At 39.4% G+C, this 21,763-nt stretch overlaps 2 protein-coding genes across 2 annotated transcripts in view; both read left to right on the top strand.

Annotated features, from left to right (window-relative positions):
• LOC137488043 (serine/threonine-protein kinase pim-3-like) overlaps positions 1 to 21,763 on the top strand; it is a 74,078-nt gene that overhangs the window by 18,075 nt on the left and 34,240 nt on the right. The window lies entirely within an intron of this gene.
• LOC147843474 (uncharacterized) overlaps positions 1 to 21,763 on the top strand; it is a 388,615-nt gene that overhangs the window by 6,070 nt on the left and 360,782 nt on the right. The window lies entirely within an intron of this gene.

The raw sequence follows: 21,763 nt of genomic DNA on the forward strand, positions 1-21,763 counted from the left end.
AACAATTTCACGAATGATTTACAGACCTGTGTATGTTGTAGGTTCAGTTGCAATATGTACTTAATGTTTGAAAGTTGTGCACAGCACACATTGTTTACAGTTGTGCACAGCTCTGCCCAAAGGGAGTTTATGTTTGATGTAAATAAGAGTGTATTTATTCTTTTGCCCAATGCTGTGAATAAATTAGAATTGCAAAGAGCATCTGCAGTAAAAATGTGAAACATACATATTCAGTGTCTTGTAATCAGATTCCTCACTAAATGCAGTGATGTCTAACTTTACTGTAGTTTTCAAATGGCTGAGCAAATAGTATATAGTGCTGTCTTGAGCATTTTCAGAAAGTGTCACCAAAATCAGACTTTATTGCATTGAAAAAAATAGAGCAAACTGTCATAATAAAAAACATGACAAAGCCATTTGACTATCTTGTGAATAAACAATGGTGTCAGGACTTTTCCTCTCGATGACACTGACACTCTCATTGACATCAATACTTGCTTTTGAGGAATGAGCTATCCATTTTGAGTAAGTGACTCACTTTTTCAGGTTATCATCTAGGTTTTGCAGTTTGTGCTAATTGTTTTGAGAAATGCATTAACTGTTGTGCAAATGGAAAAAGTGTTGTGAGAAATGCACCAAAGCGACTGAGAAAAACTAAACTGTGTTTTTATACATTAATTTATTTATTTTTCTGTGATGAGGATATAATGAGTTCAATAGCCTATAAAATCATTAGGTCAACGTCTATATAGCCTAGTCCAGTAAACAATATTTTAATCTATGAGAATAATTTGACAGTAAGTGATAACTGAAGATCAGGGGTGTTGGATTGAGTGAATTATTTTATTTTTCTACACTACTGGGCTTATTAAATGCGTGACAGGTACAATTTCACTTTTAAAGAGGCTCTAGCAATCTAAAAGCTGAGCTATTGCCAGTCAAACACAGCACAGCCATCGCAGCAAGACGGAGAGATTTCAATTATTGTCATAAATAGTAATATCACTGTGACAGGGTGGCTCAGTGGTTAGCACTGTCGCCTTACAGCAAGAAGGTTGCTGGATTGAGTCCCAGCTGGGTCAGTTGGCATTTCTATGTAGAGTTTGCATGATCTCCCCATGTTCGTGTGGTTTTCCCCACAGTCCAAAGACATGCGATATAGGTGAACTGAATAAACTAAATTGGCCATAGTGTATTGGTGTGAATGTGAGAGTGTATGGGTGTGTGAATAATTGATATAATTATAATTGAACATTCGTTTAGACATATCAAATCAACATTTCTTCATTCTGCTGTCCACTACCTGCATGTCAGACCCTTATAAACATCCCAATTGCCAATGATTATTAGTTATATATAATACGCATTTATGAAATGAATGTTTGTGTGTGAGAGCAAATTTAAAAGACACTTGCAGCTCAACTTGCGTGTGTTAATTTAATTTTACAGGCTAACTGCATGAACAGCTACGCAAACTGAGACGTAGTGTAGCCTATTTCGAGTGCAGGATATTAGTGTTTTCCTGTAGTGGCAGTTGGTAAAATATTACTAAATTAATAATAAGTAATTAAAAAAGTGAGTTATTCCGTTTGTGGATAGGACAACAACCTCCTTATAATAAGCTTAAATGATCAGTTTTCATTAGCCACTAACGTTATTCTGTGTGTGAATATTTATGAGCCAGATGTAGCTGGGTAGCTATGCCTACTAAATTGCTAGTTATCTCCAAAAAACAAAAAGCTTCAACATTAAAATGTGCTTTTAGAAATTACAGATATATCTTTCCTGTGAGGCCTGTGTCTAGTGCCGTAAACCAACATAGAGTAGCTCTATATGCTATAACAGATTATTTTTCTACACAATATAGGCAGTGCAACAGGTAACAATTTAGCTTTTGAGCAAGAATGCACAGCACATCGTGGCATGATGGAGAGATTATAAGCCTATTATTATTATTATTAGACATTTGTCTGGGCATTAGGGACGGGGAGTCGACTCCTCGACTCTCAATGAACCTAGTACTGGAATCGACTTGAGAACAGAAATATGGGAGTTGAGTCTGTTTCTAAATTGGAAGCGGATCAACTTACATAAGAACTGCAGAAAAAATTACTATTCCTGATTATTTTGTTCACTCATGCTCTGTGTTTATGTATCAAACATTTAGATTTTTATTTAAGCGTTGTTTGGGCTCAATTGGGGTGTTTTTTAATTTGTTATTGAACTGCTGCTACACATCTTTTCATTAAATATTTTGATAATAAATTGATGTTTTAACTTTCTGTCTCAAAGATTGCAATTTACTTTTCTAAATTAAAAAAAGTATAGGCGGATTATTATTTTATTTCGACTGCAGATGATTTAAAATGCTGATTTTGTCTGACCACAGGAGAACTGCTTGTATAAAGAACGATATGATACAGCATGTTTAATCCTTGCGCTATTTTAAGTGAATGTAAAAGGTGTCGATTCTTGAGCCGATTCCACCGACTCCAAAATTAGGAGAAGAGAATAGCAGTCGACCCCGAAGAACCCAGAGCCGAACACCCTTACTGGACATAATTAATATGGGTCACCATTTATTTAACTTTATCACCGCCACTAACAGCTACCCAAATGTATTTTGAGCGCATGAGAGTGTTTTGCCAGTAGTGGCAGTTGGTCTAATATTAGTATAGTAATAAATGGTAATTATTGATAAAGAGAGTGATGTGCTCCATCGGTCACGATAACCTTAATATCTTGTGTTCTGTGGCGTAGTTTTCATATTTTGTACTTAGCACACATTTAAGATTTGAGGTGGGCTAAAAAATTAGCCAAAGATTCTCCTCATGTGTTCACAGCAACCAGATTTCATTATTGGTTAGGTTTTTAAAACTCCTATAGTCTGAGCCCAGCTCAAGCCCACCACCACCCCCTTCCTCTTGAACATCTTTCGGTGATAGGTGATACCTGACCAGCAGTTTCTCATCATTGCAGAGATGTGATTCCCTAAATTCTCCACTCCACTCTGTAAAAGACAAAGAAAACATCAACAGAGCTCTACCTGCTTGTTTGATACTATCTATTCGTCCGTCCGTCCATCCATCCTATCTAAAGAAAATACCCGACTATCACTCTGTGAAAATGTAAATAAATAAATTAAAATGTTTGATGAAGTTAATTTGACTCAACTTAAAAATGTAAGGCTGTACCTAATTTATTATGATGCACTTGTGATTACTGAGGTGTGTTTCCCTGTTCTTCCACATGCTCCGTACAAATCTGCCAAAGAGAAAGATATCAGGTCTATAATTAATCTTACTACATTTCTTTGGAAACTAACTCCATTTTTCAGTCTGTTCAAGCAGTTCTACCTCTTTGCCGAGCTCCAGGTCTTCCAGTTTATCTCCACTGTTCCCCTTGTTAGTCTCAGGGGTAAAGCTCTACTGGGCCATGAGCCCCCCTCAACCTCACCCCACCCAAAAAAACATTTATTTACCCATATATAAATAGCTATACTGAATATTTTACATTAAAATTTGAATTATATTATAAATAAAAATATTATTATTATTATTATTATTATTATTTAATGTTTGTATTATAATAATACTTTTTTCCCTAAATAATTAACCTAATCGAATCACTCTCATAATCTATCACTCAGTTGTGTCTTTACATTCAACTGATTTTAAATTTTCTTAAAAAACTTTTGCATGAATTTTAAATTATGAGAATTCTGAGAAACACAAAACAAAAATGTATAGAATTATCTGTTGTCTGAGACCTGACTCTGATGGCCGAGAAATAATGTTATTAAGTCTAACTTTCCTGACTCATTCATCATCTCTCCTTTGTGCTTCATACAAAAAAAGCCTTGTATAGTCAAAATATGATCATCCTCATATTACTTAAACAGTAGTTTTGCAGACTTGCAAAACTTACTGAGCGCAGACACCACTGCATTAAAGGCTGTTATTCTGGTTTTATGAGTGGCATGTATTTTTTTCAGTGTGCATGTTAAACAACCGGGATTCACAGCAGAAGCAGAAGCAGCCGTGCGTGAGGCACACAAGAATGGTTTTCTGCACACATGCGTCAGTTTGTTCTCGATTAAACTGTTGCTTTATTTACTGCATTGCCCCCTTTAATGGAGCACGTGTCTCCGTATATGGGGTCTAGCGACACCCCTGGTCAATCTCCTATTCTGTCTGTTGTGTGTACATCAACTACAATATAAATAGCTGCCACACATCTTTCCAACTATCTATGCCCACCTCCACCCCCTTCCTCTTGGAAGGACATCTACTGTATTTACCATCTGACCAGCCATTCATTCATTAATCTATCATCCATCCATTAATCCAAAAAATACCTAACCAGGGGTGCGTTTCCCAAAACCATTGTTAGCCAACTAAGGTCACAAGTTCCATTCTTATAAACATAGTTTGTTAATTTGCCGTTTCCCAAATCCATCGCTCCAAAGAACATTCACAAACTGCGTCACAAACTTGAGCACTTGAAACTACAGCTCTGGAGCTGTAATTAGAAACAGTTCCTGACTGTGTTCTATTCTCAGTTATCCCCCTATGCCCTATTCATTTAGAACATTTTAACATTCAAAGTTACAATTATTAAAAAAAAAAAAAACATTAAAGTCATCTCTCTTAGGTGTAATTTGCGTTCAAACTATTTTTACAGTTCAGTTTTCGTGATCTTACAGATCTTACAGTTTACAACTGTGCTCCCTTCGCAGTGCACTTTGAAAACATTGATGTCATTTTGAACAAGCCTCATGACGAAAGCTATAGGTGACCTATTATTTAAAAGCAAAATTTATGTTACGTCTTCAAAGTTTGTGAAAACAAAAAGCATACATTAATTATTTCAATTTATAGTGGGTTATTTATTAAGTATCTGTATTGTATATGACATAGGCCTGCTGGTTAGAACTTTCTGCAGTGGTTTATATGTGTTAAAGTATATATCCTACCTAATAATAATAATAATCATCATCATCACCATCATCATCATTAATATTATTATTAACGTATGATTTTTTCATTTCTAATAAATAATTAATATTACATTTCATTTTATAATAAATAGCCTTTATTATTTATTTATTTTTATGATTTATATGATATTACAATACGTGTTAGCTTTTGTAAGTGATATGTTTTAGAATAGAATGTGTAATGTTTAACTTCTCAATAATATTAGTAAACAAACATTAGCCCTGTTTGTGTCATTTACATATATTTCAGTTAATATGGAAAGCGAGTGCATATTTTTACTAAATCTAATATTAAATTCTATTTTAAATGCGTGTGCGCGTGTCACAATCACCAGCGACCTCTAACCATTATTACCTCTAAACCTCTAAACATTATCTCTCATTCTAACTACAAATCTGCCAGTTTATGGACTACAACTGCATACATGCACTTCACCCAGACACACATGCTTCCTCATCTAGACTGATTACACTCGCACCACCTGAGGATTGTCAGAGACTGATTGCACACACTATTTAAGCAGCACACACACTCATTCACTTTGCCGAGTCTTTTTTCTGCCACAGTGACATAACAACGCATTTTCCTAGCCTTGTTTTCACGTGTAGTTGCCTAGCCTTGTTATTTAGTTGTCCCTGTCTGCCGCATGCCTTTCGACTTCTAGCTTGTTATATTGACTGCGATTCTGGATTTGCTTTTATACATCTGTTTGCACCTGTGTTGACCATTGCTAGCCTGACCACTGAATAAACCTGCATGTGGATCCAACCTCAGTTGTTTGTGTCCCCCCCTTGGTTACAGTGTGTATAATTTGCACAAAGGAATTATGTTTGTCTTCTCTAAAAAAGTAGTTTAGAGCATCATTACGGGCATTTTATCATAATTATAACTAACCTGGTTTAAGCGATGGATCTGCGACAGAGAAACTACAGGTTTTGGGAAACACTCGTCACTACATCATTCTTTTTTCAAACGATGCATCAGACTTTTATAGCTTAGCCGCGAGTTACTTCGTTGTTTGGGAAACGCAGCCCAGACCATCAGTTTCCAGTCATGCTGAGGTGCGAGTCCCATTTCTCCACAGGCCCCAGTCTAATCTGCAAAAGACAAATACAAGACTAACAAAGCTCTACTTGCTGGATGATCTGCATCAATAAACCAAACGTTCTCCAGTGTTCCTCAGATAAATATACACCATTTTGCTCGTGAGTCTGACTCTTCTGCCTGTTGTAGTTGTAAATAATAGCCACAGACAAGACATATATCTAACAATCTATGCCCACCACCACCCCCTTCCACTTGGAAGAACATCCATCCATGCACCCATTCATCTGCCTTTAAAGGATATTCCTGACCATCAGTGTCCATTGCTGAGGTGTGTGATTCCTATTTGTCTACACATGCTGCACTCCAGCCTGGAAAAGATAAAGACACAACTAACAGAGCTCTACATGCTTGCTGAACTCCAGAAATGCATAAACTGTTAACCAGCGGTTTTCAGACAAATCTCCACCGATGCTCTTGTGAGTCTCCTTCTTCTGTCTGTTGTGTGTCCATTACAGGAAAAAGAAACACCTGCCGCAAACAAGACATTTATCTGACTTAAAGAGATTCCAGACAATCATCTAGTATGTACAAATGAAAGTATATGATTTTAAATGTTTTATAAAGTTAATTTGATTCAACCTAAAAAAGTGTAAGTCTGTATCTAATTTATTACGATGCACTTGTCATTACTAAGGTGCGTTTCCCTGTTCCTCCACATGCTCCATGCCAACCTGTCAAAGAGAAAGATATCAGGTCTTTATTTAATCTCAATGGATTTCTTTGAAAGCAAACTAGTAGCACAATAGGGCGTCCCGAGTTCGAATCCCAGCATGAAGACATTTCCCAACTCTACCCCCTTCTCTGTCTCCCACTTCGTTTCCTGTCCCATTACTGTCCTATCTAATAAAGGCAAAAAAGCTGAAAAAAAAGAATATTTCAGTGTGAACACACTACTTACACCATTTACACTACAAAATGGCATAGAATAGTGTACAAGTATGTGATTTGGAACGCACCCATAGACAGTACTGACAGAGCCCTACCTGCTGTTCTCCAGCATTTTCTAGATAAATGTCCACCGATGCTCTTTTGAGTCTCCCTCTTCTGCCTGCTCTCCATTAGCTGAAAAAGGAAAAACCTGACACAGACAAGGCCTAACTATCTATCTATACCAGTGGTTCTCAAAGTGTGGTACGCAGGCTTTCTTCTAGTGGTGCACGGAGGAATCACAGAATAATAATTAAAAATATATGAACGCCCTTTTACCCTTTGATGCGTATGATAACACCGATGTGATCAGCATTTGCTGTTCCCTGTACTGTATGATCACACTGTTATTATTAGTATGTTTAGTGCATCATGTCATCAGATGCTATGATTGAAAAAAACTGTGGAGCTCTCGAGCAGATACGCACTAGTGAAGTGCTTTTCAGTTACTGCAAACTTAGAAGTTTCTACAAGCTGCATCATTGGTGAAATAATTATCACAAACGTGTTAAAGTGTTCATAGTTGTGTAAAATAATGTGTGTTTTCGATGTATAGCCGATACATATTTCGATATATATTTGTTTTGTAAATAGCCTAGTGGTGTGGCTTTTGATTTAGTTTGTTAAATGGTGCAGGTCGAAGAACAGACTAAAGCCAATTTTACCATGTTTGAACCTTGAAAAAACACAAAATGAAAGTTTGTGCACAGACGGAGCACCTGCAAACCTTACCCAAGTCGACCTGAAAACGGTGGTCGGATGCACAGTTTACACAAACTCCACAGTTTACTTATGATATGATCTCAATTCCACCAAATCATGGAAATGCTGCATGTATGAATTGATAAATCACTTATGAATTGGTCAGTGTATTTATAATCACTCACTTTTCTGAAACACATACTGTAAATGACGCGCTGTAAGCAGATCTAATCTCTAATTTAAATTGTAATTGTGAACATTATATTTCAAATACAAGTTAATGTTTAGGGCCCTATCATACAACCGGCGCAATGCGGCGCAAGGCGCGGCGCAATAGTCTGTTGCTAGTTTCAGCTTGGCGCAAGAGTGGTTTTGAGGCATTGCGCTTCGCTGTTTGAATAGCAAATGCATTTGCGCTCATATGTGCGTCCATAGGCGTTCTGGTCTAAAAAGGAAGGCGTTCTGAGGCGCACTGCTGGCGCGTTGCTATTTTGCGAAACTAAAATAGATTTTTAATTAGACCAAAACAAACCCGGTCTAAACTCCGGCGCCTCGCTTACACACTGCTTAATACGCACAAGAGAGCAATAGGCAAATATCTTTACATATGAAAAAAATAAACAATAAGGATATAGGATAAAATAAGAATAGATATAGGATATAAATATAAAGGATTAAAATATTACAAATCATATTATTTTCTAGCCTACATAAATATGAAAAATCACTGCTTTTATGTCTTCTTCATCTCGGGGGGCTTTTTCAGTTCATTCATAACAATTTATATAATGTATAATGTTATTATTATTAGCAGTATTATTTATTTTATCCATATTTATATTTGTTTTATTAAAAACAAGCTTAGATTTGCCCACTTGTCAGGTTTTAGACCATATGGGGCACAGCATGTGTTTTAGGATATAACTCAGGTTTTTGAACACACTTCGTTATTATTGTTCATTTATTTGTTTGCTGGAAATTAGAACTGAATTTAGAAATAGTTTTGAAACGAATATTTGCGCTTAACAAACGCAATTAATCGCGATTATCTCTCCTTCTCATGCAGTAGATGCTCTGTTTAACAGTTTTCTGTTAAAAAAATGTTAACTGTTAACTGTTTGCTAGTAAAATGCTCAGTTTTTCCACTTAGACTTACTTTTGCGTCCTGTAAATAGCGAATGCGCTTATGGCGCGACGCAGCTGGCTCTTAAAGGGAATGGGAGATGAGACTCTGATTGGTTTATTCTCAAAACACACAAATAACTCATTAAGAAAATAAACTCAACCCTTTTAGACCATGCAGCACGGCGCAAAGCAGATTTTCCCGTCTTTAAATTAGCAAAAATCCGTTCTGACACACCCTGAAAGCGTTTGCGCCCTGCGTTTTGCGCTCTGCGCATGGACCGTCAAAATAGAGCTCTTAGATTTGAAGAGAGAGACCGGGGATAGTTGTAACACTTAAAATCTCTACAACAAGGAACTAGTTACAAATCAGCTGATTCACTTCACACATGCTCATTTTAGTCCTCATACCACATATGAAAAAGTCCTGTGACAGACACAGCAGATATTAGACAGAAAAACTACACTTCAGCTAAGATTAGCTAATTAATTATTTTTAAGATATCATTGCCTGATTTGTAGTTAAACCCATGTAATCTGTGTGTCTGATTGTGGATATACTTAATCCACATTGTTGGTGATAATGTTTTAGCTGTTAGCTGTAGGAGAACAGATTCATGGCCACATAATGCTGGGTCAGTTGAAACAACAAAAGCTAGTAACTTGCTAGTCACATCAGTGAAATGTTACCACCAACCTCAAGCAGATTTAAAACTGTATTTATATGATTTAATTTCAGTATTGCTATAGCTTATAAAAGAGAAAGTCAAAAGTAGTTTGAGTTCAGTGTTTGACCTCTGTGGGCTCATGAAGCCTGCAAACAAAAATAGTGTTCAATTGTTGAAGCTGATGCACATTTGCACATTTCATTCAGCTTTGTAACACAGAGACACACAAACTATACTGAAAGCTCAATGCTGAATAAAAAGCTTTCAAATCCATTTTTATGTCATAATTCTCATTTTATAACGTTACAATTAACCCCGACTGTGGGCTGAATTGTAACATTTCACTCCTCCTGTTTGAGGGCTAACTCACAGAATTTGTGCTGCTGGATGAGAGTTTGACTGTAGTGCTAAATTTAGATTGATCAATTCACTTGTAGTACATGTTTTTGGAATGTGGGAGGAAACCGGAGAACCTGGGGAAAACCCACGCGAGCACGGAAAAAACATGCAAACTATGCACAGAAATGACAGCTGGCCTGTTAAGGGACTAGAACCGGTGACGCTCTGGCTGTGAGGCTACAGTGCTAAATATTGGGCCACCGTGCCACCCTTTGAAGGGAAAGCTGGAGAGGTAAGGGTGGAAGGGGGGATTCTTCAAATTGAAGATGACTGTAGTGGGAAACCCTGGCTCTTTACAGTGGGTTAGGAATGCCGTGATTGGTGGATCATACATGCTAATGCAGAACCAGCCGTGTTCAATCAAAATCACGTGATCCTCTGGAAATTAGTTTATAAATAAACTTCACGTAAATCATTTGGGATGCGGTGACACGCAGTTAATTATTTTGCCGAACAGATCCGCCACTTTTGACGCTCATAAACAATCATAAAGTCATCGCGCTGCAGGACTTAAGAGGTTTGCTACAGGTGCAGCTGTCATGCAGTGAGGGGTTTGTGTCTTTAATAATCTACCACAGGTTGCGTTCATTGAACTGTATGAATGATTAATAAATAATACATAATAAATAATTACAGTTTAAAGTAAAAATCAGTTCATATTGTATTACATTAATACATTTTCTTTGATCATTTGTTGGTTAGTGTCACCGACTCGGTCCCAGTCATTCCCCTCGCTGGCCAGCGGCCACCATCTCCGGACTTCTAACATTACGTCATCCCTCCACTCTGATTCCAGCACACCTGATATCCATTCCGCTAATGACCCACGTACCCTTTATAAGCAGCTCACACTCTCTCTTCTGTGCGAAGTCTTGTTTAGCCCCGGCCAGCATTTCTGAGCGTTCTATCCTGCCTGATCTCCCGTTTACTACTTCAGCCCGTTTCCTGACTCTGCTCTGTCTTCTGCCTGCCCACGACCAAAGCCTGTTACACGGACTCTGATACTCGCTGCCTGCCCTTGACCAAAGCCTGTTACACGGACTCTGAATCACGCTGCCTGCCTCTGACCCATGCCTGGTAATCACTCTGTGTCTGTCATCTCCAGCCCATTCTCATTGATGTGTATGTTGTTTGTTCGCACAGTCGTGCGTGTTGTATGTTGATTAAGTGTGACTTAATAAATACTGCAAATGGATCCTTCCGTGTCAGTCTCCCCGTTACAGAAGACTTCGCCCAACATGGATCCCGCAGCCATACAGGTTTTGTCTCACGAAGTCACAGCTCAAGCTCAGGTATTGACCACTCATCAACAGCAACTAACGCACTTATCTCAGTTGACAGACGAACTTGTGAAAATCACTGCAAAACCTGCAAGCTGCTCCCACAGCGCAACTCACCGCCAACTACTCTCGGAGCCCACCTGTTGTGACACAACCCCCGATGGTCTCCGGAGCTCGATTGGCATTTCCTGACAAATTCTCAGGTAACCAAGCAAAATGTAAAGGCTTTCTGTTGCAATGTAAACTGTTTATCGCCCAACAGCCCCATCTGTTGAAGGATGAGAATGGAAAATTGCTTTTGTGTCCTCATTGCTCACAGGGAAAGCATTAGACTGGGCTACTGCAGTTTGGCCAGACAGCACCCTGATATTTCCCTCGTTTAAAGACTTTCTCAAACGTTTTTGCACTGTGTTCGATCACCCTGAGGGTGGTCGTAATGCTGGCGAGGAGCTATTGTTTATCCAACAGGGAGATCGCTCTGCAGCTGAATTCGCACTGCATTTCCGCACTCTGGCAGCGCAAACAGGCTGGGCTGATGATCCACTTACTACGCTCTACAGAAAGGCTCTGAAACCAGAACTACAAAAAGAGATGGCATGTCGTGACGAGGGAAAAACACTGGACCAGCTGATTGAACTATCCATAAGGTTAGACACTCTCCTCCGCACTCGTAACCCACTGTGCTCAATTGCTTCCAGTCCTGTATCCCCTGACACCTCCGCTGAACCCATGCAACTGGGCAGAACCCGCCTGAATCCTGAGGAACGAGAACGAAGGAGGAGAAATCACCTGTGCATCTATTGCGGACTTCCAGGTCATACTAAGGTTTTATGTCCCAACAAGCCTCCCCCTAAAACCCTTCCGGTGAGTGCTACCACAATGTTCACGACCACTAATGACATTATGAGTATACCTGTCAGTTTGAAACACAAAGGAGATGAGATTGTGACCATGGCCATGATCGATTCAGGAGCCGCTGGCAACTTTATCGATTACACGTTTGCTATCACTCACTCTATTCCTCTAACCTTCTGTGATTCCTCCCTAGCCATCACTGCTGTAGACGGGCGCCCACTAGGAGAGGGACACATAAAATTCCAGACTCTACCAATCTCTCTTCAAACAGGCTCTCTCCACGAAGAGGAGATTTCCCTTCTTGCCATCGACTCCCCTCGAAACTCTGTAATCTTCGGGTTACCATGGTTACAACTACATGACCCTCAAGTTTCCTGGAGAACTGGTGAGATCATTAAATGGAGCGATCAGTGCTTTACCCAGTGTCTGCATTCTGTTTCCCCAGTCCAGATCAACACGATTACCAGCACCGAAGACCCTGAACTCTGTCAAATTCCCGAGGCTTATCACGACTTAACCGAGGCTTTTAATAAGCAGAAAGCTACCAAGCTCCCTCCTCATCGTGAAAATGACTGTGCCATCGACCATGTGGTCGAATTTTCCCTCTCTCTCAACCTGAGACTGAAGCTATGAATACTTACATCTCAGAGGAGCTAGAAAAGGGCTTTATCAGACCATCTACATCACCTGCTTCAGCTGGCTTCTTCTTCGTGAAAAAGAAGGATGGCAGTTTACGCCCCTGCATCGACTACCGAGGATTGAACGAAATCACTGTCAAATATCGCTATCCCTTACCATTGGTTTCAGCAGCCCTCGAACAACTCCGCTCAGCCCAGTATTTCACCAAATTGGACCTCCGCAGTGCATATAACCTCATCCGCATCCGACAGGGAGACGAGTGGAAAACCGGGTTCTCTACAATCAACGGCCACTACGAGTACCTCGTTATGCCCTTCGGCCTAGCAAACAGTCCTTCCGTGTTCCAGGCTTTTGTAAATGAGATATTTCGAGACATGCTCAACCAATGGGTCATAGTGTACATTGACGACATCTTGGTCTACTCCAATTCCTTATCAGAGCATATTCAGCACGTCAGGGCGGTGCTCAAACGCCTCATCCAGAACCAGTTATACGCTAAAATTTCCAAGTGCGAGTTCCATCAAACATGTATATCGTTCCTGGGTTACATCATCAGCCCCGAGGGCGTGGCCATGGATCAACAGAAGGTCGATTCAGTAATGCAATGGCCACAACCAGAAACTATCCGACAACTGCAACGATTCCTGGGCTTTGCCAATTTCTATCGACGCTTTATAAGAAACTTTAGCTCAGTTGCTGCTCCACTTACCGCCATGGTTAAGGCAAATAATGCTCGCCTCAAGTGGAACCCAGACGCTACTCGAGCATTCACCCAGCTCAAAACCCGGTTCTCCAGTGCACCCATTCTGCGTCATCCTGATCCCTAGCAACCTTTCGTGGTTGAAATCGACGCATCAAACACTGGCATTGGAGCCATTCTGTCCCAGAGATCCCTATCTATGAAGAAGCTCCATCCCTGTGCTTTCTACTCTCGCAAACTCAACTCCGCGGAGAGGAACTATGACGTGGGAAACCGTGAACTCCTCGCTATGAAGGCTGCTTTAGAGGAGTGGAGACATTGGCTTAAGGGCGCCAAACATCCTTTCACCGTCATCACAGAACATAAAAACCTGGAATACATTCGATCCTGTAAACGTCTGAACCCTAGACAGGCAAGATGGGCTTTGTTCTTCACACGCTTCGACTTTCAAGTCACATACATCCCTGGCTCGAAGAACATTAAGGCAGATGCTCTCTCCCGCCTCTCAGACGAGGAAACATCAGATAACGGTGATGAGCCCATTCTCAAAGATCCCCTGATAATCGCTCCCATTCAGTGGGACATCGAGCATGAAATTCTTTAAGCCTCTGAACACAGTTCCATGCCACAGTCCTGTCCTGAAAACAAGATCTTTGTTCCCCCGTCACTCCGTGAGAGACTCATCGCCGAGGTACATGACCACCCCAGCTCCGGTCATCCAGGCAGCACTGCCACAGAACAATTAATCCAATCCCGATACTGGTGGTCATCTATAAACAAGGACGTCATCAATTTCATTAATAAATGCTCACCCTGTCAGATGTCCAAACACTCCCGTCACCGTCCAGCTGGACTGCTCCAACCCCTGGAGGTGCCACGTCGTCCCTGGTCACACATTGCCATAGATTTCGTCACCGATTTACCTGTATCACAAGGAAATACCACCATCCTCACTGTTGTGGACCGATTTTCTAAATCCTGTCGCCTCATTTCCATAGCCAAACTGCCTACAGCCATGGAAACGGCCGAACTGCTCTGCGAATTTGTGTTCCGATATTATGGTCTCTCTGAAGACATCGTATCGGATTGAGGGTCCCAGTTTACCTCCCGACTCTGGTCCGCCTTCTTTAAGAACCTCCAAGTAAACGTTAGCCTAACATCCGGCTACTATCCCCAATCCAACGGTCAAACAGAGCGCCTGAACCAGGAGATCGGCAGATTCCTCCGCACATACTGTCATTCCAATCAGGCTGAATGGGCTAAATTCCTTATGTGGGCAGAATACGCTCAAAACTCTCTGAGAAAGGCATCAACAGGTTTGACTCCATTTCAGTGCGTCCTGGGCTTCCAACCTCCTCTCTTCCCCTGGTCCGGCGAGACCACTGAACTCCCCGCTGTAGATACTTGGTTCAAAAGTTGCGAGAAAGTATGGAACGCAGCTCACACCCATCACTATCACGCCGTACAGCATTTCAAAGAACAAGCCGATCGACACCGACGCCCTGGTCCCACGTATTCCCCAGGACAATGGGTATGGCTCTCCACCCGTGACTTACGCCTCAGACTACCCTGCAAGAAGCTCAGCCCCAGGTACGTGGGTCCTTTCCAAATAGATAAACAAATATCTCCTGTTTCATTCCGACTGACACTCCCTAATCAGTACCGTATTTCTCCCACTTTCCATGTCTCCCTGCTCAAGCCTGCTGTTGGTCCAGCCGAGGCGGATAGGGAGGTGGCAGCCGGTGAACAGGGTCCCCCGCCTCTCATGATCGATGGAGAGGAGGCCTACCAGATCCACGAAATCCTGAGATCCAGACACCGGGGTGGACAACTCCAATATCTCATCGATTGGGCGGTGTACGGCCCGGAGGAAAGATCATGGATCAACCGCAAGGACATTCTTGACTCAACACTACTGGAAGAGTTCCACTTACAACATCCGGATATGCCGGCCCCTCGCCCCCGTGGAAGACCCCGGCGTCGAGACTCGCCTCACTTCAGGAGCCGTTCGTTGGGGGGGGCTCTGTCACCGACTCGGTCCCAGTCATTTCCCTCGCTGGCCAGCAGAGGCCACCATCTCCGGACTTCTAACATTACGCCATCCCTCCACTCTGATTCCAGCACACCTGATATCAAATCCGCTAATGACCCACTCTCTCTTCTGTGCGAAGTCTTGTTTAGCCCCGGCCAGCATTTCTGAGCGTTCTATCCTGCCTGATCTCCCGTTTACTACTTCAGCCCGTTTCCTGACTCTGCTCTGTCTTCTGCCTGCCCACGACCAAAGCCTGTTACACGGACTCTGAATCACGCTGCCTGCCTCTGACCCATGCCTGGTAATCACTCTGTGTCTGTCATCTCCAGCCCATTCTCATTGATGTGTATGTTGTATGTTCGCACAGTCGTGCGTGTTGTATGTTGATTAAGTGTGACTTAATAAATACTGCAAATGGATCCCTCCGTGTCAGTCTCCCCGTTACAGTTAGCATGAATTTAAGATTTGCATTATGAGGACTTCCGGTTGCGCCACCGTCAGGATGACTGCTTAATCTTCGAGCTCGCCGACGGTTAACAAAATAACCCCCTAAAACCTGATTTTGTGAAACTTTGGGAGTATTAAAGTAATGATGGAGAAAGGGGTCACCACAAGGAGCAAAATAACATCGAATGTATCAGAAAACAACCCTGAAACAAGTCAAGTAACGTTAAACAGAAGCCGTTCCCGGACACCATCACCTCATGACGAAGAGGGCCCCGAGGTCAGTCTGCGGTGTATTCTCATCGAACTTCGAGAATTCAGAAAGGATAACATGGAGCAGTTTGACGAATTCAAACAGGAATTAAAAAGAACAAACGATAGACTGGAAGAGGCTGAGGAAAGAATTGAAGAGACCGAGACCACGCTACAATTAGCATCGACGCTAATCAAACGCCTCATACAGCGCCAAGCTAATCTGGAAGCCAGAGTGCTCGATCAGGAAGGACGGGCACGCAGAGATAATCTAAGGATTTACGGTATACCTGAAGACAAGGAAGGCACAGACATGATCGAGTTTCTAAATAATTTGCTGAAAAACGCATTGAACTTACCCCGGGACCGTGAACTTGGAATTGAACGAGCACATCGAGCGTTACAACCGAAACCCAGTAACCCGGAGGCAAAGCCACGCTCAATAGTAGTGAAATTTTCGAGCTACCGGACGAAAGAAGAAGTGCTTCGAAAGGCCTGGCAGAGAAAAAAGGTGTATTTTAATGACACTCGTTTCTTCGTAGACCACGACTTCCCTTTAGAAGTGCTTAAAAAGCGAGGAGAGTATGTCGAAGTCAAGAAAGTATTGAAGGAGAAGCAAATAAAATTCCAGACCCCATACCCGGCAAGGATGCGTGTTTTCTATGAGGATGGCACCCAACTGTACCAGAGTGCGACGGAGGCAACGAAAGACTTGGTCAAGCGTGGATTTACGGTCGCGGTGGTGAAACCTTCCGTGGCAATAGAACAGGAGGAAATTACAGCTAAACAACTAACCACCTGGCAACCGGTACTGAAACGACGGGACCGGGGAGAAGATCAGAGATACGGAGAGGTGGCCGGTGACGCACAACCCAAAAAAGCTTCCCGTAGTCAGTATAAGGAGAAGCTTAAGCAATTTAGAAAATGAACAAAAACGGAATTCTAGACATCTAATCCAGGAAAACAGCTAAGATCTCATATGTCTTTCACACCAATATTTTATCCTATCTGACTGTTTTTGAAACAATCATCTGAATGAATAACGTTATATTCCTAATTGCGTTCGAATAATGTTTGAAAATGTCGGTACTTGATTATTGACTGTCATCCGAGGATAATTTTCTTTTGGAGTTAGACTTTTTTTTTTTTGCGTTGTCTGGACTAATTTACGACCAATTAATAGGGCCCCACTTCTTGAATAAAGTGGACATTTCCCTTACGGAGGCTTAAAACGCAGTAAGCCCCATAAGGCTCTTTAGAATCGAGCCTCTACACCTGAAGCAACTGTTCTTGTTAGTTACGGTGGTGTAATTTTCTTTAAAATTGTTCTAATTTGGTATCAGTTTAGTATCTATAATTTAAGAGAGGCAATGTCAAAATATACACTACGGTCAACAAGAGAGACGCAGAGGGGAATTAAATTGGTTAGTAAACTACAAAAATATGAATAAAGGTAATCTTAAAGTTATTACATTTGATGTAAATGGAGTGTTGAATCCAGCTAAGAGGAGTCAAATACTGTTAAAAATGAAAAAAGAAAATGCAGGGATAGTGTTGTTACAAGAGACACACCTTACACCAATAGAACATGAAAAATTAAAGAGAATGGGATTTTCCAAAGTGTATTATTCTTCTTACAAATCAGGACATAGAAGGGGAGTAGCAATATTAATTTCGCAAAAAATACCATTTGAACACCTCTCAGAAATTTCAGACAAGGAAGGGAGATATATTTCAGTAACAGGGAAAGTCGAAGATATTAATATAACTGTATGTAATGTATATGCTCCCCAAGGAAGCAAGTTATCTTTCTATAGGAAAATAATTGACTTGATGATAGAAGGCAAAGGAATTGTTATATGTGGTGGAGATTGGAATATCCGTCTTAATCCAAATCTAGATTCATCAAAAAACTCTAAACTCACACCCCTACATAAAAAAATAAAATTTTTAATGAATGAGCTAGGTATAGTAGATCTCTGGAGAGATCTTTATCCAACAGGCCGTGACTACACTTTTTACTCAAACCCCCATGATGTATACTCACGAATAGATTATTTTTTTGTACTCAATCGAGATCGACATAGAGTACAAACCTGTGATATTGGAACGATTGACCTATCTGATCACGCCCCTCTCTCTTGTACTATACATATTAGAGATAATCCAGGAAGAACATTGTGGAGATTAAATACAAATATGCTGAATAATCAACAATTTCAAACTCAAATTAAGGAAGATATAAAGTTATTTTTTACAGAGAATGATAATGGAGAAGTTAACCCAGCCATATTATGGGATACATTAAAAGCAGTCATTAGAGGTAGAATCATATCACTATGTGCTCAAGAAAAGAAACAAAAACGATTAAAATTAACAAACCTTAATGAAGAACTAAAAGATCTGGAATTACAACATAAGAAGGAAAAAAAATCTGATTTAATGACTAAAATAAAGAAAATCAGAAACGAGATAAATTTAATATATGCACAAGAAATTGAAAGAAAGATTAAATTTACAAAACAAAAATACTATGAATCTGGTCCAAAGGGCACTAAATTGTTAGCAAGAAGGATGCAAAAACAACAAATTGAGAGATCAATATACAAAATAAGGGATTTGAATTCTAAAAATACACTACACAAACAACATGAAATACAAAAGACTTTTAAAAACTATTACAAGCTCTTGTATACTCAGCCACATTTAAAGAACGCCCAACAAATAGAACAATTTCTCAATTCTATCAACCTACCAGTTGTAACAGAAGAACAAAATAAAATATTAACTGCTGAAATAACTGAAACTGAATTAGTCAACGCTATTTCTAATCTTAAATCAAATGAGTCACCTGGCCCCGACGGGTTTTCATCAGAATGGTATAAAACTTTTCGATCAAACTTAACTCCAAGCCTACTCCAAGCGAGCAATATCACTATAAAAGAGGGTAAGATGCTCCCATCATGGAATGAAGCAGTAATCTCTGTTTTACCAAAGGAGGGGAAAGATAAATTAGAATGCGGTTCATATAGGCCAATCTCGATCTTAAATGTTGATTATAAAATATACACAGGCATTCTCGCCAAAAGACTGGAAAAGATTCTTCCGCAGCTAATACATAAAGATCAGACAGGTTTTATCTCGCAAAGACAAACTTATGATAATATTAGAAGATCCTTACATATACTAAATCATATATATCAGAACAAAATGGAGGCTCTTTTAATCAGTCTTGACGCGGAGAAGGCTTTTGACTCTGTAAATTGGTCTTTTTTATATAAAGCTCTTGAAAGATTTGGCATACATGAAAACTTTATAAAAGGCATTCGTACAATTTACAATAAACCAGTAGCCCGGATAAAAATAAATGGATACCTCACAGACACCATAACATTACAACGTGGGACAAGACAAGGATGCCCAATCTCACCATTGTTATTTGCTCTATATATAGAACCTTTGGCACAATGGATAAGACAAACTAAAAATATTAAAGGTATAAACATAAATGGAGATATTCACAAGCTGGCATTGTATGCAGATGATATTTTGATTTATTTAAGCACACCCACAACCTCACTTCCTGAACTAATGACTTTACTGGAGAAATTTGGTTCCTATGCAGGTTATAAATTAAATATACAAAAAACACAGACCCTATCTTTTAAATATACACCCCCAGTAACTATAAAAGACAAATTTAATATGAAATGGGATCAGAAATCACTGAAATACTTAGGAATTCATTTAACAAAAGAGATTTCAACATTGGCAAAAGTAAATTATGATACTCTACTAATAAATATAAAAAATGATATACACAGATGGAATGCCGTTTCTTTCTTGAGCTTTAGCCAGAGAATTGACGCAATAAGAGTGAATGTCCTTCCTCGATACCTCTATTTATTCCAAGCTCTCCCAACAGAAATACCCCAAACACATTGGTCAGAATTTAACAAGACCATTTCTAGATTCATTTGGCAGGGGAAAAAAACAAGGATTAAATTAAAAACAGTAGAACTTCCAAAGGAACAAGGAGGAATGGCTTTACCCTACTTTAAGGATTACTTTTATGCAGCCCAGACTAAATATCTGGTTAACCTATGTAACCCAACATATCAAGCAAAATGGAAAGACATTGAAATTACACTAATGAATGATCCCCCATTACAAGCTATATTGGCACATAAAAACCTGGGGGGATACATAGAAAAAACGCAAAATTTATGGATTAAAGCCCAATTAAAAATTTGGAACATTATAAAAGAAGAATACAAACTGAATGATAAACTACAAATAATTCAATGGTGTGCTTATGACACTGAATTCAAACCAAATCAAATGGACTATAGATTTAAATCCTGGATTTCTAAAGGAATATTAACATTCTACTCACTCACAGAGAAAGGCCTTTTGAAAGATTTTGAAAGTCTGAAGAAAGAATATAACCTGGATAAATCAGATTTTTATAGATACCTTCAATTACGTAACCACTTTGGAAATAATATTAAAATTAAAACAGATCTGGATGACTCGATACTGAAAATATTTATAGATGCCTACAAAGGCAGTGGGAGTAAAGGTATAATTTCAAAACTTTATAAAGGATTTAGATCGATTAAACCCCATTCAACAGAATATGTTAAAGAAAAATGGGAAAAGGAAAGTAATTCCATTATTACGGTGGAAGAATGGTTAGACATATGTAGATTTACATCAAAATGTACTAATTCACATATGTGGAGAGAATTTGGATGGAAATGTCTAATGAGATTTTTCATCACGCCAAAACAAAGAGCATACACCACAGGAAAGAACACTAAGTGCTGGAGACTATGCGGGTCTCAGGAACCTAATCACTGGCACATTTTTTGGGAATGTCCAGTAATAAAACAATTTTGGGTAGAAGTACATGGAGTAATAGAAAACATACTTAATATTACACTACCCTTTCAATTTATAGTTATTTATTTTGGAAGCTCTGATATCCAAATATGTAAATCTGATAAATACTTACTTGATATTTTAATAATCGCAGCCAAAAAAGCAATTACAAGACACTGGTTACTTCCTGAATCCCCAACAACCCAAGAATGGCTAGAGATAGTATATAATATCTATGTGATGGAAAAAATTACATTCTCCCTTCGACTCCAAATTAATACATTTAGAAACATCTGGTCCATGATTGCTCCATCCAATCTTCATAGAAATATAAAACTATTACTATCTAATTCCCATCCACATAACAAACATTTTTTCAATTTACGACCCATTGCACTCCCCCTCTTAATCCTCTTTTTAAATTAGTAATTCACAGTTGATAATAACCTAAAGTTGAATGAATAAATAAAAATTTGACCCTCTCTGACCTATGGAAATTTAGTATTGATATTATTTAAGTTACCTTTTTACTGTTATTTTCATATATTGTATTTGATGAAACCTTTATTTATTTATTTTTTTTATATATATATTTTTTTTTTGTGTTCTGTTACTTTAGAGTTTGTGAAAAAGAAAAATGTTAAGCAGTGGGAAATGTTTTCTCTTAAGTGGAATCATTGTACTGTGTTTATTGCTACTACAAATAAAAAATTTAAAAAAAAAAAGATTTGCATTATGAAATTACATTAGAC

Source organism: Danio rerio, chromosome 6 (genome assembly GCF_052040795.2).
Source record: "Danio rerio strain M-AB ecotype USA chromosome 6, GRCz13ab, whole genome shotgun sequence".
Classification (NCBI taxonomy): domain Eukaryota; kingdom Metazoa; phylum Chordata; class Actinopteri; order Cypriniformes; family Danionidae; genus Danio; species Danio rerio.